Here is a 26,541-nt window from a genome sequence, read left to right on the forward strand (position 1 = left end):
TCGGCATCGTGCGCAGAAGAGCCGGGACGGCCACTCCACTCAGCCCGTTGCTTGTACCTTCTCAGTGGCTCTGTTTTCAAGAGTTTGCGAAAACACACAGAAATTTGAAAAAACGAAGCTTTTGCTGATAGAAAGGGTAAATCGTCCGAAGATAAGATGTTTTGAAGTCCTTGGTAAAGGAGAAAACAAGAGCTGAGTGCCCTGGGTTGGGGTGGGTGGGGGATGCACCACAGAGCACCGGCCAGCTGCCAGGCGCATTCAGTGCGTGTAATGAAAGCCAGCACTGAACACATCACACAGTGTTTCTGCCGAGAGCCAGCCGGCCCTCGGTGATTGGAATCAATAAAAACACTGGGCGAGGGGCCCGGGGGGGGGGCTGCGGCTGCTGCCGCCTAAAGATATGCCCACCTCCTCCCCTGTAGTTACAGCCTTCCCCATCACCAGGGCTAGCGCCTCTCTCCTCTCAGGAATCGCAAGAGCCGCCTCGAACAGGACTTTTTGATATTTATTTCTTTTCCTTTTTGCCCTTTCCGTCCTCCCCCTAGCACGGCCAGAAAGAAAGAGATTGTTTTCCGCCAGAGACGTCACGCTTTGCGAGAACTGTCCCCGTACAAGTGCAACACCCACTTCCACCCCCTTAGCTTCCTGGACACTCAACTCACTTTCCAGAAAAAAAAGAGAATGCTGAAAAAGTGAAAGACGCGGGGAGAAGCGGAGCGCCAACCAGAGGAAACATCGAGCGAAATTACTAGAATGTCATCTGCTGCTGGGGAGGTTGAGTGAGTCCGCGCCTCGGGCTGTCTGCAAATATTTTAGTTGCTCTTGGAACCGTCATAATCCGCGTTCTGGTAAGTTCTAGTTTATTGCATTTTTCTGCTTGCCCCCTTCTAAAACGGAGAATCTTTTTACAGAGCCCTTTTCAGGATGTGTTCTCCCCAGTCTGTCTTCTTTCACTTTAGTTGAGATTGTTTACGTTTTGTGTCCTGAGCCCTGTTCGGGAAGGTGATGGATGGCATGTGCGCCTTCTCACCACCAAATGTTCCTTCTTAAGTGTTACCAAATGTTCCCCTCCCTGCTAAACCTTGTTAATGAGCAGATTAGAGCGAGGCAATATTTGCTAACCCCCGAGACTTAATAATTTACGGCGGGGGCTTCTATAAAATATGAAGCAATATTTATTTATTCTTACAAAACTTGGTAGCTTGCAGCATGGCCTTATTTAAACTTTTAAAAGGATATTCAACTTGAAGTAAATATTTGAGCATAAACTAGCCTTGAAGTTGCAGTAAGATTCCGATTTTAAGCCTCTTTGAAATTAGCATTACTTTTGCAACAACTCAACTAAGAGCCCTAAGATGATACAAAATGTGGAACAAACTTCCTATTGTGTGCCCCCTATTACGTAAAATCATGTTATTGTGCGCTAGTACTGGTTTCGTTGGGCATTTCACAATTTACATTGTTTTCATTTCTTACTCGTCATTAGGAACTGGATACTTTTAAACATAAATACTTGACTGTGTTTTAGCTAGGCTCACTTAATAAGTTAATTAAGTAAAGCAGTATACTCCAAAGTTAAAAACTAAGTTTGCGTTATCTTTGGCCTGCTTCTTGTAACTTGGACCGGAACCGCAGGGCTACCAAGTGTGACCCCTTTAACCCTGTCACATGTTTTTAATCACCAGCATTCTGAATTCTGGGACTTGTTTCTTGTCAGCAGTTATACCGCGAGCTTTAAACTCACTCCATAGAAATTGATGTCAAGTGGCTAAAACACGTCAGGATTTGGTGATGGTTTAACATAGGGTATGAGGTGACATCACAGGAATGGTGCACTTTTTAAAAGCGTCCATCTATAAGACAATTTTTCTCATGTGTGCAGTAGATTCGTGTTTAGCATCTAGTTGGCTCGCAGCCCGGCTGAAGCACAACCTTCAGCGTAGTTGCAATGAGCTGTGTCCAGAGCTGTTGTGAGAGCAGCGTTTTACTTTGAAATAGTCTAGAAAAGGAAGGCGTTGGATTATTCTTCTGGTTTGTAACTTTTGGTTTTGGAATATGATGCGGTGTATCTAGTGATGTGCAATGTTTTTGTTGGGAGTCTAGCATTGCACGTTAAGTTTTGTACATCACCTCACTAGTATGTGTCACCGACTGCTGAGGTCCTAAGTTCTGGCATGTCTGTCTTATGGACTCAGTGGACAATCAGTAATACAACTATACATTGATCACCTTGTCATGACTCTACTTTATAGGCAGGAGGCTGCGAATCAGTCCATGGATAATCAATTTAGTAGATCCACAAACTTGGATTCTGGTGCTGCGGTACAAAGTCAGGAGATATGGAATATTGTGGAGACCTTGAAAGTCACATTAAAGCATTTTGTGGTCAGGGAAGGAGAATAATATTGGGTCACTCTGTGGGTGGCTTGAACTTACAGAGGGCGATGCCTGCCGCATTTAAGTATGGGTTCAGGGTGTCATTTAAAAAAATGTAAGATCTGAGATACGATTTCACTAACTGTCTGAACATACGCGACGTCTAACAAAGTTCTTGCAAGTGGCAGCACGACCACATGTTTGTCAGTTATCAAAACATGAAGTAGCATCTCCAACCGAGAATTATTCCTAAGATTGGGGTTTAGTCAGATACCAAAATAATATTTAAGACCTATGGTGAGAGTACAGAAAAGGAAATAGAATGAGAAACGACTGAGGCAGCGGGAAAGGGGAGGTAGATGGTATTTGTTTAGCAGTCAGAATAAGATGACATTGACAGTTTCTTTCAGAGGCGGCTCCTCCACTATGCCGGAGGAGTGTCACCCTCCCCCCCACCCTCCCCCCACTGCCAGCAGCAGCAAAACTTTTACAAAAAAACGATAATAAACAGTTTTATTATTGTTTTTTTGTAAAAGGGGCGGGGCTATGGGGCTGTGATGGTGACATGCACCTCCCCCTCAGTGCGCATGTATCTTTGGTAGGCTGTCTTGGGCCAGCCAAACACATATGCGCACAGTGCTCTTTCCAACCCGGCACTGTGTTGCCTGCCTGGGAGCGCCCAGCCAATCCTAACGCTGCTCTGAGCAACATCAGGATAGGCCGCAGGGCAGGCTGGAGCCTGTGCCCGCAAACACAAGACAAAGCGGATGGAGCTGTGTGGAGGCGGCGGTGTGGTGGCAGCGGCATGGAAACAAGGTACGTTTTTATTCCCCCCCCCTACGCGCCACACCACTGCCCCTTTTCCCTACCGTGAGCCGCATCTGGTGTTTTTTGCTTATGTTCACTAAACTATCTAAACTAAGTATGAGCTTTGTAGAATTTTGAAGACCTGAGCTTTTACTATTTGTTTAGCTGTAGGTTCGAAAGTGCTGAGCAAATTACTCCTGTTGAGGTATCTATGTCCTCTCGCCACTGCTGACCCTCCTCCCTTTGACACCTGCGTCAGATGGAATTCTCTACTTTTCATTGTAATAAATCCATTGGAGTGCACATGTGGCTTCTGATCTTTCTACAGCTCATTCAAGCACTCTGCTGTTCCCTTGCATCCCTCATTTTGAGATCTCTCTCAGGATGTTCTGTAATTTTTCTTCACCAACATCCGCATTGTCTATTCTCAAGTCTCCAGTATATCAGATGTCCGTCTACTACTGCATTTTTAGTTCCTATTCCGCGGTGACTAAGTTTGAACCTGTTGAAGGGTTTTACTGTCCCCGCCCCATTCCCACAGTTTGAAGTGCTTCCCTTTTCTGGGAATGTCACACTTCTCTTCTCATTCTAAAGTAGTTTATTATCACCAGTTTCTTTTAAGTATCACATTTCTACATTGACTGTACCCACATGTTTCTCACCATTATTGATTATTCATATTCAGACATCCATCTGTCCATCTTCCTAAAGTTAGGATCAATTGTTTTTACCAATCAAGTTCCTCAGTATTGAGAATATTTGTCCCCACCTAGCTTTTTAGTGTCTATCTGCCATAATTAAACTTTAATTGTTTCTCTTTTCGATTACTGCTCTTCAGAGCATGTCTTTCTCCACGCCGACTTTGGCTGTTCTTAGGTCCAAGTAGTTCTTTCATTCTGTAGATTATGTTGTCTTTGGCAACTGCCTTTACAAATCCTCTAATGGTTCTCATAGAAGGAAGCTTGATACATCATATTTTCATTTTTTTCTGTTTAACGAATTATAAGCACACACTTTTTAGTCTCATCATATTTCTTCCTCCTGAATAAATCACACCTTCCAGAATGTTCTCTTCGTTCTTCTGGTGTATATTCCACTCCTCTGTTCTTCACTCTCATTCCACCATAATGGCAGTCGTCTGATATTTTTCTATCTCATACACTTTGGGACTCCTTAACTGTTTTTATTTCTTTTTCCCTTTCTAGTTGGGGAAAGCAATGGAAAAGTTAGAATCAACATGTGAGCAACATTGATGGGGAGGGTGATGAGTTATTCAGCCATGCACAAGGCCGGTGTGTAGCTTCTGGAGATTCACAACCTTACAGGATGATACTCTGCTACTCCTACATCTGCCTTGCAGGAGCTAGCTGGCTGAAATACGTCTGAACAAATTCTTTACGGCAGCAGCGAAGAAGGCCTTGGACAAGCTCCAGTGGTGCAATTTTGACCATGGAGAAAAAGCTGGGAGGCTCCTGGCTGCACAGTCACAAGACAGGGATTCGCAGTTGGCCATTCCAGCAAATTGTGACCTATCCGGTTAAAATGCTGTTTCCCCCTGACACCGCCAGCCATTTTCCCTCTTTTTGCTCCTCCCTCCACGTTTCAGAATCCAGAGATACAGAGAGAGGCAATTTCTACCAACGTGCATATGCCCATGAGGGAAGGCATTCCCAGGTAAGTTTTACAAGTTCTGCAAAGTCTTTCTAGTGACTTTCCTGACCCGGGCATACAAGATAGCTGTAGAGACTGGCTCCTTGGGTTCCATATCCAATAAAACCAATATCTCCCTTCTCCTTAAGGACCAGTTGGAGTGTGTTAGGCATCGCTCAATCTTCCTGATCAAATTCGATTTCAAAATCATTGCCAAAATCCAGGCGACACGATACAGCAAAGTGATTCCCCATCTGATTTATGAGTAACAGGTGGCGTTGTCTCAGGCTATTGCTTCTGTAATCATCTGCGAACGCAGGTGCACTTCCTTCGGCAGACAGAAGAGAATCAGGTTAAATGTTAGCGCTCTAACTAGATGCTGGGAGAGCGTTTGTTCAGGTAGAGTGGTCATGCGCTTTTCATGTCATTTCTTGCTTCGGGTTAGGGCATAAACTTCTGCGCAAGGTCTACCTTTTGTATGATGGCCCTTTTGAGGATGTCACCTGTTGAGGCTTCCTGTCTGCCACCTGCAAAATAGGCCCTGGTACATGGGAGAGGTGTCCCAATTTCCGCTTCTCTTGCTCCTTGTCCTGGAGCCTTTAGTGACAGAGATCCACCCATCGTCTGACGCTAGGGTCACCCCCACTGTGGAGGGTGAGGGGAATGCTCTATAATACACAAATGACTACTGCTTTAGTAGTCCTACCCAGTGACTTTAATTGCTGTGGTCATGTCCATCATTAACAACTTCTCCCTATTGTCAGGCTACAAGATCAAGTATACAAAATGTGAAGTGCTCCCATTGCCTATATTTGCACTAACACCAGTTTACGTGGCTATAACATGCAATGTGTACTGGAGGGGCTGAATGTTCATATCTGCAATGTTGAGGACAACTTTCTCCCACAGCTGGCGCAAACCAAATATGACTTCTCAAAGTGGAAGGATATGAATTTATTTCTATTCTACAAGGTACAGACGATCAAAAGGTCCGTGACCCACCAATTCAATTACATTTATGTATGTTAGCTTTCTGGGTTCGCTGTAGTACAGACAGATGTTAGATCATGTATCTGGAGCGGGCGCCAGAGCAGGCTGAGATTGTCTCAGCTGTGGGCGGATCCTGGAGCTAGGGACTTACAACACATAACTTACATGACTCTGTATAGCTTGGTCTTTCACTTTTTGCAACTATCCTCAAATGCGTTATCTCCATGAGACCCAGCTGTGGGTGCCACTGGAGGGACTTCTAGGTTGCCCTATTCTGCTTCCCTATTACCTCACCACCATTTACTACTTAGTGGCCACAAACCCGATTTTACATGCAACAGCTGCAGCCTGGCGTGTGGCTCAGAAACTCATGGGTATTCCCTTGCTTCTACATCACAAGGCAACGCTAAAGCACAACGTAAATAGCAGGGTTTTTGCTATTTTTTTCGGTGTGATGGTATGGGGTGGACCTGAAACGCATAGATCATCTGTACAACGAAGGCCTACTCAAATCATTTCAAGCCTTGAAACTTGAATTTGGTCTCCAGGATGTAGATCTCTGGCAGATACCGCCAACTGATCTCTTCTCTCCATGCCCACATTAGGGCCATCACCAACTGACCCTTTGTCTTCTCCTGTACTCCAATACCTCTAACCCTGGGACCAATTCCAGGTGGGTATTCTCTGGACTGTTTTGTGTATTCATTATCACTTCTCGATCATAATAGAAGACTTGAGGAGTCCAGGCCACAGTTCTTGTAATTCAAGTTTCTGAATGATTGGTATTGGTCTCCTTGGACATCAAAAAGAGCCAAGCTCCATGACCTTTGCTGAAAATGTGACACTTGCAACTGTAACCTGGTAACTGTAACCTACATCATATTCTTTGGACTTGCCTGGCCCCAATAAATTAATGGACAATGGTGTGAGTGCAATTAGGTCACTACTGCTCATGATCCGTATACCCCCTCCCCTCAATTGGCTATTCTCCATGATGTGTCCGACATACCAGACCTGACTACCCATGCTCATCGCTGGCTGGCGACTTCATTTGCAGTGGCCTAAATGTGCATTCTTCAACATTTGCTTCAATGAGTGCCTGGTCAAGTTACATAGAGTGGCCAATGATGAATAAACTACGTACAAGCTCATTGACAAACTAGACCCCTTTTTAGGTATTTGGAGAACCTTTCTAGAGTTACAAGTGATCACCACCAAATCACTCTTCTTTATTAGTCCTCCTGCAATATGGCTCCACACTGCCCAACCCAGAACAGAGGAGACAACCTCTCCACTCCCACCCCCCATAACTCACCTTAATGAGCTTTTCGAACAGCTCAATCCCAGTTGTATGATATTGGCTTGAGCCAGGACCTCGTGTTTTCAGTCATCGCGGACCAAGCTCTTCCTGCCCTCCATGCTTCTGTTACTCCACGACAAAAGTTAATGTCATAGTTTGAGCACCTCCCCGCCTTTAGGACCTTACCGCACGTTTATATTGTGTGTCAGTGGAGAGGGTGAGCGATGGTAATGGGAATGCTGTCTGTGGATTCTCATCTCACCTAGTTGGTCTTTGGTGATTTAAGGGACATAACTAGGTGCTTCAGGGTGTGGCTTGGCCCTGCGGGCCCCTACACTTGTTTCTGGCTTAGCCTGTTACGATGGCAACCGGAAATGAACCTGCTGTACACTTCCACCCTCATTTTAGCCCTTCCCCCGCTGTCATTATCCCCCTTTAGGTTTGAAGGTCTTTATGGTTTGCAAAATTGCGTACATCTGTGTGATTACCCCTTGAATTTTGGGCATCTGCACAACTGCTGACCTGTTGTCAGAGCATCCTTCCTATCAGGACTTTGTTGTTTGTATCTCTCTCTTCACTCCGAGCAAATAGTATACATAAATAAATGTTACGATGTTACAGGAAAGCAAGTGAACATCTCTCGCTCTCTTTATCTTACATGTTCTGTGTGTGTGTGTGTATACATATATATATATTGGATACATACATTTCGAGTTATAGAAATATGCTCCTGAGCATTGTTAGGACATGTTTAGCAGTTTTCAGCTGCCCTTTTTTCCACCAAGCGTCTTTTCCTCTTTACATTTTAACCCCAGTATAGTGAATTTACGTCATAAATCCGCTCACATCCAAAAAGCCCACTTCCAAAGCACGGCCACGGAAGAGAAATCACAAACCACCGACCGAAGAAGTACGAATGTCACTGCGCAGAGTAATCACTGAAAATGACAAGCACACAAGCATCCAAGAAACTGAGAGCAAAGGGAAGAAATTACCTTGGACTCAAAAATGTTATTGGACAATTTACAAACGTAGTAATAATGTCTGGCCCCGTTGTTGAGTCTGCATTTTAATTTACCAGAAAGACATGCATATTCCTGGAAAGAGTTCAGCATATTGTCTGCCAGTAGAGGTTAGCTAAGTTATGCATTGGGCAAGACCTTGCCAAGGGCCTGGGAAAAGCAGAATTTCGTGGTTGCCAGCTAAAAGACCACGTACGATATGTGCACAACTTCAGCTAGAAAAACTTTTCTAACTTGACATGCCAATGAAATAGTTTGCGATGGTACATGCAGGCCCTCCAAATAAGTGTACAGCCTATTGCTTCAGAAATCATACTTGCAATGGGCAGAATACCCCACTATGCCCCCCACAATCGCAAACGCAAGCTTCATCGATGTTGGCTTACAGCGTAAGAGCTTCCAGAGCCGCGATCAAGGCAAGCTTTGGGGAGGCTTTGAGTGCTCAAAGCTGTTTGCAGGTCACACAAGGATAGGTGAGCATCGGGGCCCAATAGGGTGGCCATCTCACTCCATGGTCCACTCATGGGCTTTTATGTGAAAGCGTAACACCTTGTAGGTAATGGAATCTTGGTTACAATGTCCCACACAACGGCCCCCATAAATAGGACGTTTGTCGCACTTTCAACACAGAGCACGAATATGTCATGTAGTCACCTAACACGTAGATCTCAGCAACACAGACCACCAAGATACACTACACAAACAACCAACAGAACACCTAAATTGAACATTACACAAACACATTTCACCAAATGCTGCTTGAACATCCGACACACCTAAAGCATGCCGGATAGCCAGCAACCCCGTGTTCAGTCTGTCTCTATCAGCTGGGCAACAGCCATCTTACCATTCTAAAATATGCTTAAACAACTAGTAATTCTCTTGGCCACATCTCCTTGGGACTAGAATCCTACATCCTCCGTGTATTTAACTAGACATTGACACCCAATGGATACAGCTCCATATCATCATATCATCTGAGAACGACGGTGACTATTGTATGAGGTGGAGATCTTTAATAGTGTGGAATACAACTAACATCGACCAAACGATGAGGTCATTCTAAAGCATACTGAGCTCTATACAACTGGCTCTAACATAACATGGCATCAAAGCCAAACGCTTGACATTGTGTGTGGTGTTTTGGTCTATGTTACTTCCCGTTCTGTCCAAGTGTCAAATGTCAAAACGTGACATAGTTGGGCAAATTAAATTAAAGGGCTGGATTAGAAAAATAAAATAATAATGAGAACATTACAAACAATTGTTTAACTTTTGAACAGGAATTGGTGAAGCGTTCCCATTGTCGGTGCCAGGCCAAGACAAATGAGAATGTCACAAGGCAGTATCCTACTTCAAGATATACAGATAGTACAAAGATACCCCCCCCAAAGTGGCCATTTTGCTATAAATTCGTGTTATTTCACCACTTTTAAAACCCTCCTTTGACTCTACTCTTCGGAAATGCAGTCCCCAGATCTAACCTATAGTGTGTCTTCTACAAAAATGTCCTTATTCTCTTGGCGCAGTGTTCCTTGTAAATTCCTCATCTTTGCTTAGGGTGGCACTAAACTCCTAAAGCCATTGTAAAAATCGTTCACATCTATGTTGTGCAATGTCACTATATTTACAAAGAAAAAGTACAACCTTGTGTAAATATGAAATTCCTTAACAATCTTACAGCCTGCGTCACTGTGCACATTCCATCTCCAGAATGTTTTTTAAAATGTTAGTTCCAACCTGTATGGGAGTAAGTAGCTCTTCTCACTACAAACTTCTCACCACCTCTCGGGGACCTTGATTTCCTACTGATGAACTTAGTGCCTGACTTACAGCATAAGACATGCTCCCAGCAACAGAGGCCAGCAACATGCACAAACTATGTTTGTGTGTAACTTCTACACTCAAAGAAACCTGCTCCCCACTGTCAACTAAATGTTATGTAGATAAGCAGAAATCAAATATGGCAACCTAAAGATGCATCACACTTACGGTTGGTTACCCGTTTTTGCTATTGCTGAGTTTTACACATACATGCAGATGTCAACCAATTTATTATTAAGAATTGAAAAAAGGAAACAATATTTAAATTAGTCCTTCCTCAGGCTGGGAATAATCTTTCTATGCCAAATGCTGTGTTAATTGACTGTGTCAGCAGTGTTAAAATATTTATGATCTAGTGGTGCTGGCATACCCCGTGACGTCACTGATGTCTTCCCTCTGCAGGAGAAATGCCCAATTTCTGTTTATCAAAATTAGATTTGGCTTCAACCTATAGATCTAAAACCATTTCCCAGTTGTACTTGTTATCATGTAGTGGACTGGAGGGAACAACAGCTTTGCACAGCATTAACTTGAGTAACTTATAAATCTCAGTGCTTGTAATCCAAACACTTACAATTTACAGTGCTTGAGCTGTTAGCTTTTTCAGGGTAATTAAAATTCAATAAACATTATCACAAATACATACAAAATCTGTAATTGTTATAATGTAACATATGTTGTTGAACTGGTTAAGGCTAATAATAATCTAGCAAAAAATCCTATTGGAATTTAAAAGCGAATGCACAATTTTCATACATATATTTGTGTGTGTGTGACAAATGCTAATTGCACCATTTTCCTTTCAGAGAACAAAAATAAGTGTGGGTACTAATAACATTTAACAAAAAATAAAATGAAGAAATAGAGCCAATTCTAGTACCCATTTATACCATAAACCTGTGAACCTAAATTCTAAGTAAGATACAGGACTTCACCAGTTACTGTGGACATAAGATAAGGAGTACCAGATATTTGGAATGTGAATCGAGCAATCGTCCATAGGCATTTTCAGTACCCGCTGACCTAAAGCAGGATATGAAGTACTATGAGATTGTCCATTCATTGATTCTATAAAATTTCTGAAAGTATGTTTCCATGCAAGTTCTTCTGGATTACTCATCACTTCAGAACGTGCAGCAAGCAAGTGATTATCCACCAATCAATAGACATACAGGGGTCGATTATGACTTAGGCGGCCGCAACAGTCCGTCCGCCGAAGTCCCGATGGGCAGGTTGCCGCCAGTGCGGCCACCTTCCTGCAGGCCCTATTATGAGTATCCCACTGGCTCAGCGGGCGGATACAGAGTTTCCGCCCGCTGGCCCAGTTGGAAACAGCCTACAGCCTTGTCTCCGGCTCATAACAGAGCCGGCGGCAATACTGTAGTGCGTAGGATGCACCAGTACCCATTGCAGTCTTCACTGTCTGCAAGGCAGACTGAACAACACAACGGGGCTGGGCAGGGAGGCCCTTGCACTGCCGATACAATGTGAATGTGCAGTGCTGAGGCTCCCTGCCCCCGTCTCCACCAGCCATTTCATGGCGGTACTACTGCTATGAAACCGCTGGCCGAGAGGGGAGTCATAATCTGCTGCCCTGGCAGATTAGGACTGCCAGCACCACAGTAAAGTGGTGGTGCTGGCGGTCTAACCGTGGTGCTACCGCCACGATCGTAATGTGGCTGTCGGACAGCCACATTGGCGGTGGTCCAACCTCCACCGTGACAGTCGTAATGAGGACCACAATGTTTAGAGCCTTAGAAACCAGAAAACAACCTTCAAAATGAGCGTAGATGGGTCGGAGGGTGACAGTGTTTGTTTTGCAGCATTCACTGATGTATTTAATGTTGAAGTTGACTGACTTTTAAATAGAAAATTAGTGATTCCAAAAACTCCTGTTAAATGTACCTTTCTTTCTTGCTTTGGAATAGATCATCATCAATTTGATCAAAGTTCATTGAGTGTTGCACTTTATGCAACAGGATTGACTGCCTTGATCAACAAGCACAGTAGCTATTTCAGGAATTCAGGATAATCACTATATAATGATACTCATTTATATTAATCTTATGTATGTTTGTCTCTTTAGGATATGTTTAAAATCTGACATGGTTTTATCCATCAGGGACTCAGAGTGAACAACCAGCTCTGTTCTAGAGTCCATTCCTAGGCCTGTCAAGTTACAAATCAATGGGGTCTACCCTTACAAATGTGAAAGAAATCACAACGCTCGCTCAATTGAAAAGACACTATCAGTCTTTATTATTCCACTAGTTCATGCTTTGAATATTGTTGTAAACTAAATTTGCTTGTGGAAGTATGTCTCCTCATAGTGTGGCTACTCGTTACTACGCTTGGGGCATCGATGCAAGAAATAAGTAGTACTTAAGACCAGTTATTAGTGTTATGGGTGAATGGAAGTCTATCCCGAGAGATGCCGCAATCCAGGTGGTGCATGAGGTTTCAGTGCTTGGGCCTGTAATTCTAATGGAAGGTACACATTTAAATACCATAGCCATATGTACAAAACAACACGCCATAGGTGACTGGATTTATAAAGAGCCCTCTTTCAGTATACTAAGCTATCTTCTTATTCACTTAAAGTGATAAAATTGTCTCTCTTGGTGCTAGCCTCCAACACGTTACTGCACTTGAACAGGAGTGTGACCCAGCAACTTCTGATTGCATCACATTCTTTGAATGTGCAACTGCTCTGAAAGAAAATGTTGCCAAAATAATTGTTCATCTGAGTCTGTCTCCATCACTCACTGATACCTGTGATGTGAACTATCAAACTATGCCAGCCAATCATCTACTTGTTCCAAGGCTCATTAAAGAATCAATTTCGGCAGGTGCAGTAGCCTATGCTCATATGCATGCCATCGGAACTCTCTTCTAGAAAAAGAAAAAAGATAGATCCAACATAAATTCAGAAACTCAAGGCCACTCTCCAAGTGCATTCACCATGTATAATTGTGAAACATCTTCCCTCCGAAAATTAATGTTTCTTCTCGTTTGCTACATGGTCAACATGCCCACCCCTTAAGACTAGGGTCCTCCCTTGTGAATGGCCTAAGCAGTCACAATATTGCCCATCACATGCAGGCTTATAACATTAGAATATCTGAGGATCCCTGTAATTGATGACGTGTGTTGGAGTCCTCCTCGTTTTCAGCAATAAATTTGACCTTCAGTGTCCCTGTCTAATTCTGTAAAAAGCACAAGCTATTTATGTTGCTCAACTCCGAAGTCCCCAAAGTGACTGTGTTTCACCATCCCTCTCTTGGTACCCATATCCCTAGAAACCAACTTGTTCAGTCACACTCTGAGTGATGAGCACGGGTGCCAAGTGCTCGTTTGTTGTGAAGGTTCAACAATGTAACAAGGAGTTCCTTCACCTCCTTGGTGGAGCGCTTCCGTCAATGTAATGGAGAAGACTGACAGATCCCCGACCTGAGCTGCAGGAGCTTGAAACTGGGTGAACCATAACCCAAGACTCATGAACCATTCTCAGCCTGAGAGACACTGAGCGAGATCTGACTAGAGCCTGGTGGGATACGGATAATGCCTGTTCTGAGCCTGATGGACCGTGAAGTGGCATTGGGTGCTTTAGAACTCAACAAACTAAACATTCTGCTGAATTCCTGGAGGATGGTTGTTTTTGCCACCCTTCTGAAGTCCTAAGGACTAGCAGAGTCTGTGCCGAAACGTGAGGCCATTGTCCTTTTTTTTTTTTTTTTTTTTTTTACAGCCTGTACTACTCCGTAAGTCACATGGTCTCCAAATGTCAAGGAAAGGTGGACATTGAACAATCTGTTAAACAGTTACCTTGTGGTGACTAATGTGCCCCGTATGGTGAAACCACCGGTAATACTGAAAGCGGAGAATCAAATGTTCACTAATAAAAACGACTTTCTAATTGAAAGTTTAAATCATACCAAGTGGGTTCTTTAAATTCTGCATGATTTGGGTTATAATGGGAAATGTAATTTCTGGAGGAGGTTTATCCACCGTGTACATATGTAGGTGGATGAAATTCACCTGGTGGAATTCTCCTCCAATATTTTTATTTTCATTAAAAATTGAGTATTTTTCATAACCGCCAAACTCAAAACCAGGCTCTTACAGTTACATTCTAAATATCCCACCAGTGTTTGAATGGACTTGACATAATTAGCCTGCATTCCTCAAACAGTGCAAAAAACATCTGTGTTTTTACAGCAGCAGGTGCAGAATTATTAGGTTGGCCATGGACACGGTCGAAAATCAATAAAGGCACGATGGATTAAGCTCACAAATTACAAATTAAAACCAGGTATGTGCTCACTACGACCAACCCGTAAAACGTGTTTATATTCAAACTTATTTGAAGACGTGGGTATTTCATCAAAATGGGTGTGTTGTGGGGTTAAAAAGCATAGTTTCTGATCTTCTTGCTAAGCAGACCACTACAAGACTGAAGAAAACAGCACTACCACAATGACTGCACAAAAGAGGGTTGCGTGTTATACTATGGCATGTCTGCTTGGCACACTAGAGGCTTGGGCATGAAATGGGTTATCTGTGCTCTTTCAAAGTAAAGGGGAAATGACTCCAAGACCCCGGCTGTCAGGCATCCAATTTTCCTTTGAGAGAAATACTGAAAACTAGTTTTGTCCGTTGGCCAATGCCTCTTACAAATCTGAGTTGCCATTCGATGGATTGGTTTCAAGATGGACCTACGCCTGTGCTTTTTTCAAACGTGTGCCCGCCACTAATACATTAAAAGCGCCGATTACCCAATAACTTTCTATGTACATTCAAGCCTGGAATTGGGGAACTAAAGTGCACCTAACTCAAACAAACGTTAACCAGGGAAGGGTTTTCATTGAGGCAGATGCTCAGAGCTGCCTCATTGGGTCACTGCAGGAGGCCACAAGAGGGTGACAGTTTCCCACAAATGAACTTAAAATGGCGTGTTTGTTAAGGGGGGGGGGGGTAGTGTTCAAACAATTAAAATTGAATTTTGACGGCACCCCGAAGTCCCAAGAAAGAAGTCAAGAAAACTCAGTTATTTAGTACTAAATGCAAACTTGTACTGTGTCACACGGATTTTTATTTTGTGAAAGAAAGAGTTTTGCATTCTTATTGAACTGCAAGGTCATCTCTGAAACGAGAGGCTTGTATTTACATGCATTTATTAATGAAGGACATCATTCATTGAGTCTGTTCCAAAGTTCCTCGAATTAGAAGATAAGGGTAGACAGAAAGGGTGCTGGCAGTAGGCGTGGCATGAATACAAGAATATATTTGCAGAGATACTAGAAAGACACACATGACCACGACTTGTACATCTTCATTGTAATAAAATAACCTCTGCTAGTAGGTTGTTGCTGACATTCGATGATGCTGAGGGACTGCAAAACTGCCAGCCTTGATTAGCAGACCAACTTGAAACTACGGTAAGTAGCGAATAAGGGGTTTCTTGGAGCAGTTCTTTGATTTTCACCACCAGGAATTTCAGCACCATAGGTAAATATTGAAAAGCCAAACAACAATTTGATGAGGTTGAGGAGTGACCTAGTGGAAAGACGTGATTTTTCACACATACTCACTCTGAGAAACACATAGGGGGTTATTACAACTTTGGAGGAGGTGTTAATCAGTCCCAAAAGTGACGGTAAAGTGACGGATATACCACCAGCCGTATTACGGGTCCATTATATCCTATGGAACTCGTAATACGGCTGGTGGTAAATCCGTCACTTTACCGTCACTTTTGGGACGGATTAAAACCTCCTCCAAAGTTGTATTAACCCCCAAAATTCCTAATTCTGTTGCCATCGGCCTTTTTGTAAGCAAACTTTCTGGTTTTACAATCTCATACGCCCCCAAAACATACCCTTGAGGTAGAATGTGATCAGATGCATGAAAATAATCTTCCGTTGCATAGGATCAAAGTTCAAAGATATTTGAAAGTTCTTTGAGTAGAGTTAAGCTGAGATTTCTGACATAAATAAATAAAATAACAGTGATCTGTATCGTCATCCGAGCGGAAGTCGTGGTATTTAAAGTGTGATGGTGTTTTCAATGCTTTGATTTCCTTCACTGGTGCTTCATACTACGGAATGGAGAGGCAGCTTCGCAATGGCTGGCAACAGAATTTGGCAGCAGATGAATGACCTTCACAGTAGTCCAAAGTGGTAGCTCAGTAGTTCAAGGTAAAACCTTGGCAGTGTAGAATTCCAGGTAAAATCGTCAGTATTGGGAAGAGCAGCATAAAACAGTCATTTCATGGGAAAAAAAAGTTTAAAGGGGAATTCCACTCTCTCCCTCTCTCTCTCTCCCTCTCTCTCTCAAATAAAAAGAAAAGACCAGGCCTGCATCCTCTCCCTGAGGCTTGTTGGATTAGATTTAAACGCTGCACTTTGAGTGTCACTGCTTGGATGGTGCATGGTCCAGCTGTCCTTCCAGCCCTTTGAGTGACAATGCACGGGGCATGGTTCTGTTGTCTCACAGATGCCTTGAGTGTCACTGCATGGTGCATGATCCCATTACTCCAACACTTTTGAGTGACACTGCATGTTGCATGACTCCACCTTTTGAGTGGCACTGCATGGTGCATGATTCCACTGTCTTACTGGTGCGTTGTGCGACTCTGCATAGTCCCACTGCCCAACAAGTGCTTTGAGACCCTGTATGGTGTCTGAGACTGTTGTCTCATTGATGCCTTGGGCGACACAGCACGGTGCATGATCCCATTACTCCATCAACTCTTTTAAGCAACACTGCATGGAGCATGGTCCTGCTGCCTGACCAGCACTTTTGAGCAGCACTGCACGGAGCATGATCCTGCTTTCCGACCAGCACTGCATGTTGTTCGATCCTGCTGCCTGACCAACACTTTTGAGCAACACTGCATGGAGCATGATCCTGCTGCCTGACCAGCACTTTGAGCAACACTGCATGGAGCATGATCCTGCTGCCCGACCAGCACTCAGAGTAACACTGCAATGAGCATGATCCAGCTGTGCATCCAGCACTTTGGGCAACAATGCATGTAGCATGATCATGCTGCCCAACCAGCCCTTTGATCAACCCTGCATGGAGCATAAGCCGGCTGCCTGACTAGCACTTTGAGCAACACTGCATGAAGCATGGTCCTGCAGCCCGACTAGCACTTTGAGCAACACTGCATGGAGCATGATCCTGCTGCCTGACCAGCACTTTGAGCAACACTGGATGGAGCATGATCCTGCTGCCCGACAAGGACTCTGAGTAACACTGCATGAAGCATGGTCCTGCTGCCCGACTAGCGCTTTGAGCAACACTGCATGGAGCATGACCCCGCTGTCCTAGACAGTTGAGTGGCACTGCATCGTGCATGATCCTGCTGCCTCACCTGTTATTTGAGTGACCTTGAATACTGCACACTCCCAAGGTTCCCGATGTCTTGGTGTCTTATACTCTCTACAATTGAAGCAACAGTGTTCAAAGAATGGAGGATATGCTGGAACGACTGCTCAGAGCATATAGTAATCTGAGGGCAACGCGCAGTGTGACTGGTGCAATGTTTTGCTAGGCTGTGCAGTGATGTTGCTGAAGTAAAGAAAGCAAGTTAAAGAACCACGAGTTAGAACACTTGAAGCGGCACAGCTGGTGCAGAGCCCTGTGATCGAATCAGTGGTAGTGATGTAGGAGCAGAGAAGGGAGGCAGGAGGGCGTGAGCTTGCAGGCATTCCCTTGAAAGCCCCATCCACATGACTTCCTGTTCCATAACCCCCACAGCCTGAATCAAGCATGCGTTTCCCCATGCGTTTTAGTGTGGTGCACTCATCACCAATTCTGCTGCAAATACAAGGGGGTGGTTTGCATCAAGCAGGGAGGCCTAGTAGTCATTAACACAGTTCCCGCACTCAGATCATTGGTCCTAACCCACACTTGGCATATTCCCACCAAAGAATTTTCACTCTATTTTTTCCCCTCTCAGTAGCTTTAAATGTGCTTTCCCAACCCCAAAAACATACCTGAGTTTTAAGTCTGAAATGTACTTCTAGAAAATCTTTGGGAGAATAAGTAATTAGGGAACAATGTTGGAGCTTGAATGATAAGGGTATAAAACACAGGATCCAAAAAGTGGTGATATTCAGACAGTAGCAAACCACTGTTACATCTCGAGAAGAATCCACACACCTTTGGGAGGCGACAGAAGTGAGATTTAGTAAGAGCTCCTTTCTGAATGCCTGTCCTGACATCCTATAAAGACTAGGCATTACACAGTCTATGCTTCCAATGGTCATTGCAGCTGTGGAAATTAGAGGTTATGACATCAAAAGCCCAAAAAGGCAGAGGCAGTCCTTAATTTGTGCTGGTGGTTGTGTGTCCTCGTGGCCACTGGTACTGATTTTTGGAGACTAGGACTTAGTTTCCATCTTTAAATCTTTTTTTTTACTCCAAAGATGGAAAGATAACTGAATAACTTGGCCATTTCTCTTCGTGTCTCCGCCCACTTGAAAGGGTTTCCATCTTTTGAAGTCCAGCATCTTCTTGAGCTGTAGACAACGCTGCAGCTGCTTCTGGTTGCAGTGGTAACTCCCCATTCTAAATACTCTAGACAATGCTGCAGCTGCCTCTCTGGAGCCGTCAGCAATTACTCATTCTAAGTCATCTAGGAAGTGTTGCTAGCTGCTTCTCTGGTCCCGCAAGTTACTCCCCCCTTCTAAGTCCTCTAGAGAGTGTTGCTGGCTGCTTCTCTGGTCCCAGTGGTAATTCCTCATTCTAAGTCATCTAGGAAGTGCTGCTAGCTTCTTTTCTGGTCCCGGTGGTAATTCCTCATTCTTAGTTCTGTAGACAATGCTCCTCATTCTATGTACTCCAAACTTTGGCGCCTTTCACTTATCCTTACAAAGTAAGCATTGTCAAGGGCTGATCCAAAATAGTCTCCTCCAAACCATCTCCTCCTACGGACAGTTGAGTCTGCTCTGAAAGTTGTCCCAGTGTCATTGGCACAAGAGACGAAAATTGGGTAGATGATCAAATTTCTGGAGACAGTGGAACAGAAAAGGCCAAATTAAGCAATGAATGATTTTATGTCTCCTACTAGATTCAACTGGTACACAGTAGAAACTCCATAATGTTCAGGTATGGACCAATCATAATTTGTATTACCGATTGCAAATAGAGATGCCAAATTTTTAAAGACAAGATTGACTGCAATTGGTATGTTTTTCTCTGTGGGGAAGAACCAGGTCTGAGCGCTTGAACATACATTTGCGCAAATTCCTCTGTATTTATGTTTTCTATGGACATTTATGGCTTCCTACTAATATAAGACCTGCAAAGTCTAGTCTTATTTTGGGTGTCTTGTCCCTACCTCCTTTGAGTATGTAATCCAGCAAAGGATAGCTCCTCTGGGAGGGACAAAGGGTGAAGGTTTTTGCAGTGGCTTGTCAGGTGCTGATAAGACCCACCCACAGTTAGCATACCAGAGATAGAACAAATGTGCAGAGAACATGTGAACACGCTCTCTGCAGTGCGCTTTTTTGGCGAACTATTTTCTTTTTCTTGAGGCACTCCACAAGAGTCTTCTGTTGTCTCCATTGTATGTTAGTTCAGGAAGTAAACATGCTGTATTTATTGGAAAAGGTTTCCTGGCTGTAATCATTCTGCATGATTGACTCTTCCTATCTCAGCTATAACCAGATCATCAGTCTTGCATGCCTGTGAGGAACAATGTTCTGTCTACCAGTTTGCTTATTTTGGTCACTGCTCTTCACTAATGGCACTTAAACAATTCTCTTCCTCAATTTCAAGCCCATGCCAAAGGTGCTGAAAGTAGGGGTGGAGGTGCTGGTGCACCCCCAGATAACCATGCTGGAGTTCAGAAGTGAATGAGCAATGAACAGGCCTTTAAACTTTGTTTTTATTTTGTAACATTTGCTGCCCATTCAAAGACAGAGTTCAAATGTTACACTCTGAGAGGTTGGTGTTTACTTTTCTTTCTCTGACTCCAAAGTGAGAGGATTTATGTTACAATCTTGTTGGTTACAGGGGGGTTGAAAGAAAAGGCTGTAGGCTGTATTTGTTCTTGCACACAACAAAATTGAAAATGCTAGTAAGTGAACTGTGCAGATCTATCACAATATATCACAATTAGGAAAGCACAAATGAAGTTCATTCTTTTTTGTAATTCTCAAGTGTTGCGGAAACAAATGATCTAATATGATCAAAACAAATCATACACTAGGTGATGACAGTTTCCACACATTATCGTTTGTGCACTGTATACTTTTATAAGTAACACTGTATGCAGGGGAGAAGGTAGTGGTAATTTCAATTGAAAATGTATTGTCTGAAATGGTAGGGCACTACCGCCCCATGTGTATTTCACTGTACACCACTCCACTCTACGACACTCTCTTCCACACCACTTAACTTCACTCCACTCTACTCCACTTTGTTACTCCATTCTACTCCACTCTATGCCACTTTACTCTACTGTACGCCAATCATCTACTCCATGACACTTAGCTTCACTGTACGCCAGTCCAACGAATGCCAGTCTTATTCACAAAACCCAATCTACGTCAGTCTACTCCACTCTGACACTGCACTCCATTCCAAGCCACTTCACTGTACAACACTCCACTGTGTGACACGCCACTCCACTGTACGCATTCAATGCCACACCCCTCTACACCACTCTAAACCACTTTACTCCACTCTATGCCACTACACTGTACTTCTCACTACAGAATTCTGCTTCACTCTAAAACACTCTAGTATGATTCTCCACACCACGATACGATACTCCACTCTATGGCACTGTACGATACTCCACCCTATGTCATTCCACTCTATGACACTACTCTACATGGCTTCACTCTACAACACTCCATGCCACTCCACCCTACTCTGCTTTATGCCACTACACTGTACAACACTTAACACTGCTGAACTCTACTCCACTTACACCACTCAACTCTGACACTCCCTTCTACAATGCTCTATGCCACTCCACTCCAGGACACTAAGCTGTACTCCACTGTATGCAACTCCACTCTGTGACAGTCTACTCTACTCCGCTCTATGCTACTCCACTATGACACTCTACTCCAATCCAGTCTGACACTCTACTCCACTCTACCCTAGTCCACTCCATGTCACTCTACTCCACTCTGTGCCACTCTACGACACTGTACGACATTCTTCAACACATCAATCCAGGCCACTCTTCTCCATGCCACTCTCACCTATGCCACTAACCTTTAGGCATGCTGAACAGCAGCCACGATATAGCTAAATCACATTGGCAAAGCCAATAGCTCTTGCATAGGCAAGGCATATTGGCTTTGCCAATGCATGTCTATATTTTTTTATCTTTGCAAAGTTTCACTGTGGGTGGAATGTTCCAATAGACTCCGAGCCCTTCTGCCTTGAGCTGTGGCAGCCATCCAAGGCCCTTTCCCTCACCCTAGGCCCTACCATATGGCTGCCTTCTGGAGCTTGAGTAGAGAGCATGTAACAGGATTGTAGTCCTCAAGAGTGGACTATAGCGCTCTAGAACTGTTGCTCCAGGCATTTGCTAGCTTAGGAGGCACAAGGCACTCTCACACCGTTTTTCTGTTGCTTAAGTGATTATTCCAAGAGTTGAAGTTGGCAGCGAACAATCAGGACCGGTTTGTAACTTCTGGCAGGTAAGAAATCCTGTGTTGTGCTTTTACACTAGTTTTACAAGTTCAAAAGCCTTCAGAGAGCGGCTTCTGTGCCAACGCTCACCACACACTAGAGGCTGACAGCCAAGGTATTCTTGCAGGAATGAAGAAACAGAACTGTAAATGTGTCCACAACATGCAATGCGCTCATTCGACTTTGAAAAGTTTCAGTTTATAAAAAATTCAAGCTCAAAACATTTGGTTACCTTATCTCGTTAGCTTTCATCACAGTTCCCAGGTGGCCCATGGCAACAAAACCTGAACAATTACCTTGTTCAAAGAAAGATCCAACAAATCTTCAGACTTAAGGGAAATATGTGCTGACCACCACTCTGCTGTAGTGAAATGTGATACGTGCTGATCGGTGGAGTGAGTTAGTGGGTGAAATCCCATGTCATGGTACATGCCAGCCATCATCCATGTAAAAATGCATATAAATGCACGGAGACGCTTCTAGCCTGCAGGTGCACATAGTCAGCAATATAGTTACAAATATTTCTATTGCAGTGGTATCTTTGATTTAGGGTTTGCCACCAACATGGGAGGAACTCTTCCCACTTTAGAGCATCAAATGCCCGCAGATGCTTGAGCTGCCAGCACTTAGGAGAAAAGGACAATGTCTCCAAGGAGTGGTCTATAAGCCCATCCATCCTGCAGACATCTAAGGCATGATTGGCCAAGACCTCTATGGTCTGAGGGGTCCTTATTGAAGGTAAGTGGGGCTGTCTAGGAATGGTCTGGCAGCATGCAAACCTACTTCAAAACACTTGTGCCCTGAATAGGGCTAAATTCCGGTCCAGGGGCAAACTAGAGATTGCACAGGAATCAGACTTCTGAATAATGAAGTACTTACCACACCTTGCATTTTCACCTGTTGATTATCAAAAATTATGACACATTAAGATAAAAGTGGAATTCAGTGAGGCAAACGTAATTCCTCATGTTCGAGAGGATAATTCAGAAGGTACTTTCCTCACTGAAAAAATACCACCGCCCGATATCTGTATTTACCCTTGTGGTAAATACCTCACACTGTACCGCCCACCCCAAGTTCCCTCTTCCGGAATCAGGGCCATTGTGCACCAAATCTAAATCTGTAGGAAGGTAATATCATCTTAAGAACCAAGATTCGTTTTAGTACTGCTAAAGTATTTTTAAAAAACATGCAGTAATTAATATACGTTTACAAATTAGCTAACAAGGAACATAAGGCACAAATGAGGACAGCCTTGCTCATGTAAATTACTGTACATCTATACACACGTCACACACCGTCTAACAAGGAACCTCAAGCACTAGTGAGCACAGCCTTGCATATGTATACTAATATACATGAGCACAACATCGAAGCTGAGTACTAGTATATATGTCCATAAACCAGTACACAGGGTATCAGAAGACACAAATGAGCACGAGCTTGCACATGTGACCATATACACATATGTATACACCTTCTAACAAGGAACCTGAAGCCACTAATGAGCACAGCCACGTACTCATAATCTAACAAAGATGTCTATACACCGGGTCACAGGGAACCTCAAGTGACAGATGAGCATAGCTTTGCACTTGTAAACTAATGTATATGTTTACACACCAGCTAACAAGGGATCTGAAGGCAGTAATGACCACAGCCTTGCACTTGTAGCCTAATATACATGTTTATACACCTGCTAACAAGGAACCTGGAGACACTATAGAGCACAGCCGTTCACTTGTAATCTAACAAACATGCTTATACACCGATTACAGGGAACCTCAAGTTACGAAGTTGTAAAGTTATATACGTTTACATACTAGCTAACAAAGAACCTGAAGGCACAAGTGAGAACAGCCTTCTTGTAAATTACTGTAGATGTCTATACAGTGGGAAACAAGGAACCTCTGGCACTAATGAGCACAACATCGCTCTTGTAAATTCATGTACATCTATACACCGGCTAACAGGGAACCTCAAGCACTAATGAATACAGTGGTGAATGTGTAAACTAATATACATGAGCACAACCGCGGACTTGTAAACTAGTATACACACCTATACACCAGCTCACAGGGAATCTGAAGGCACAAATAAGCACAGACTTGCACTTCTAACTTAATATCCATGTTTATACACCTCCTACGAAAGAACCTACAGACACAAATGAGCACAGACTTGCATTAATATATGTCTATACATTGTTATCAAGGAATCTGAAGGCACTAATGATCACAGCCTTACAATTTAAAGCTCTACACTTGAGCGCAGCCTTGCAAATTAATAGGCATGTCTATATTAGGGGTGGGCGGACCTCACAGAGTTTCACTCTGTGGAATTCTGCGGTGTTCCATAAAAACTCAGGGAGATTCCGCAGTATTCAGCGAGCAGCGGAACTTGGCACGTCACAGTGCTCGCACTGATTTTTTGCACTAGGAGCCTGTTCAGTGCTGTAAAATCAGCACGAATAGCACCACGCTGCGTGCCAAAGGGCGCTGCTTCTTTCTGCAGCTCGAGTAGATTATCTACTCGAGCTGCAGCTTTCTCAGCGTGAACGGTAGAGACCTGCCGCGACTGCCCGCATTGAGAAACCTCGCTCGGGAACAATCTAGTGCTCTATTTTCTCATTCATGCTCACCATGCGGCAGAATCTTTCCGAGTGGAATTTTTCACCCACCCCTAGTCTATATCCTGGCTAACAAGGAATCTGAAGGCACTAATGAGCAGAGCCTTGCACTTGTAAATTAATAGAAATGTAAATGCTGCAGCTAACAAGGAGCATGATGGCATTACTGAGCACAGCCTTGCGCTTGTAATAGGTATCTATACACCAGCTGACAAGGAATCTTGAAGGCACAAATAAGCACATTCTTGAACTTGTGAACTAATCAGTAACTGCCAGTCCAGTATCTAAGACGGGGCTTAGTCAGGTTTGGGGAACTGGGGCCCTTCCCCTTGTTTGAGTTCTTGGGTTGAACACATCTTAATTGAATCCCTTCACTGATTTCAGGGAGAAATAGCAGCCATCGCCCCAGCTTCCAGCGCAGAGAAGCAGTTGTGTTGTTACTACAGTCACCGGCAACAAGGAGGTCTAACTTGTGGGAGTGCATGTGAGGGCTTTCATGAGCCAAATGTCAGCAGTTACATTAAGCTTCTCTGTTAAATGGGAAAAGGTGCAGCAAAGTCAAAGTTCAGGGGCACACTGGCTAAGTGGTATGATTGAAAAAAAAAACTTTAAAAAAACAAGGCTTTGACTGGGACAGCTCCGATGTAAAACACTCAGCTATTGAAAGCAGATGGTCGTGTAAGTGCAGCGTTCAGAAGCCTGTCTTGTGTACACTTATTCGAGTTATTTATGGTGGCCACGCGCATTTGGAATGCAGAGCTCCGCGCGCTGCTGTTTCATAGTGAAGTGTGCACGTGGCCTGTCTCCTCAATCACCACCGCACTTGCATCAGATCTGGATACCTGCATATAGCTCCCGGGCATCGTTCTGACCCTTCTCTGCAGCATCCCTCCCAGCGTGCAGGAACCTTCAAGCCACGTGACCTGCTCTGTCCCCATCACGGGAACTCCCGGCTAGTCTCCGCCCCTCTTGCAGTTTGTCAGCAGGGACGGTTGGCAAGCTTCGTAGAAAATTCTGGAAGGTTTCCTCAAGCACCTACACACCTAGGGACATTAGGCAATCAATCTTTTTCAATCTCAATTGAAATTCTTGGGAGAAACACCCGATCCTCCCTATGAGATACTTTGCTTATCCAGGGTGCACATTAGAGTGCAAAGCTTTACCAGCCATGTTGGATAATCCCTTCCACCATTGCACGTGCCCTGAGCTCGAGTGCCACAGTAGTGTACCATAGTCAGGCTCCTAGCTACACTTTTTTTTTATGATGAAAAGACAAATGCTGCTGGGGCCAAAATGTGGAGGAGCGCCACCTGTCATTAGGGCCTGGTGGGTGGAGATGCACACCTTTTGGTAGACACCACTCTTACAAAGTGCAAACCTTGATGTGCTGAACTATGTTCAGGCCATTAACTTAATTGTTGTCTAGCCCCGGCACGCACACAGCAAGTAGATGGAGAGTGCTTTGAGCATTCACTGTTCACTGTTCTTCCACATGTGGTGTCTATGTAATAGCAGCAGAGGCAGGTCTTTCACTAGTCAGTGTACTGACCAGCAGCGGCCCCTCCATTAGGGCAGGTGAGCATCGTCCCCCCCCCCTCTGCTAGTGCAACAAAAGTGAAAAATAAAATGGTAAAAAAACGAATTACCATTTTAGTTTTCACTGCTCCCAGTCCAAGCAGTGTTTGGGGGCGGGGCATTGCTGCTGACTGGCAGCAGGGGAGTGGTGCTCACTCCACTTGATTACACTGCGCATGTCAGTTTGGCCGGCTGTCTTGAGCCGGCCAGCCTCACATGCGCTGTGTAGACCTCTCCACCTAGCTGTCTTAGACAGCTGGGTGGAGAGCAGGCACAGGCCTCCTGTGCCTGCTGGAGCGTTTAGGCAGCCCGCTCCAGCCAATCCAGGTGCTGCTCATTTGCAGCATGAGAGCTGTGTCGGGATGTGGAGAGGGAAGCTGGCTGAGGATCCACGAGGTGCTGTGCGTTTGACTGCACTGAAGACCAGGAACAGGAGCATGGGTAAGTACATTTTTCTTTTTCTTTAGGCCCTCTGACGGTCAGTGTGAGAAATTCACATTGCCTTCAGCTTTAATTCCAGAGCTCTCAGTCATGGCCCGTTATAATAACGAGCCATGACTAAGAGCTTCGGAATGTTAGCCTAAATGCATTGTGATTTTCTTTTTTTTTTTTTTTACTGTGCTTTCCACTGGATTGTCACTCGGCTCAAGGACCCTCCACTGTTGAGGGTCACCGGCTGCCACTGGTATTGGTACAGGCCCCCC

The 26,541-nt window shown here is 44.1% G+C and overlaps 1 protein-coding gene across 2 annotated transcripts in view; it reads left to right on the forward strand.

Annotated features, from left to right (window-relative positions):
* The first annotated feature begins 379 nt into the window (after window positions 1-379).
* Window positions 380-26,541, forward strand: part of GPR146 (G protein-coupled receptor 146) — a 101,222-nt gene continuing 75,060 nt past the window's right edge. Inside the window, exon 1 of one of the 2 annotated variants that reach the window (XM_069209870.1) lies at window positions 380-848. The gene's annotated coding sequence lies outside the window, so the exon portion shown is untranslated. The remainder of the gene's footprint in view (window positions 849-26,541) is intronic. The other variant, XM_069209866.1, reaches the window with a different exon arrangement.

Source organism: Pleurodeles waltl, chromosome 10 (genome assembly GCF_031143425.1).
Source record: "Pleurodeles waltl isolate 20211129_DDA chromosome 10, aPleWal1.hap1.20221129, whole genome shotgun sequence".
Taxonomy (NCBI): domain Eukaryota; kingdom Metazoa; phylum Chordata; class Amphibia; order Caudata; family Salamandridae; genus Pleurodeles; species Pleurodeles waltl.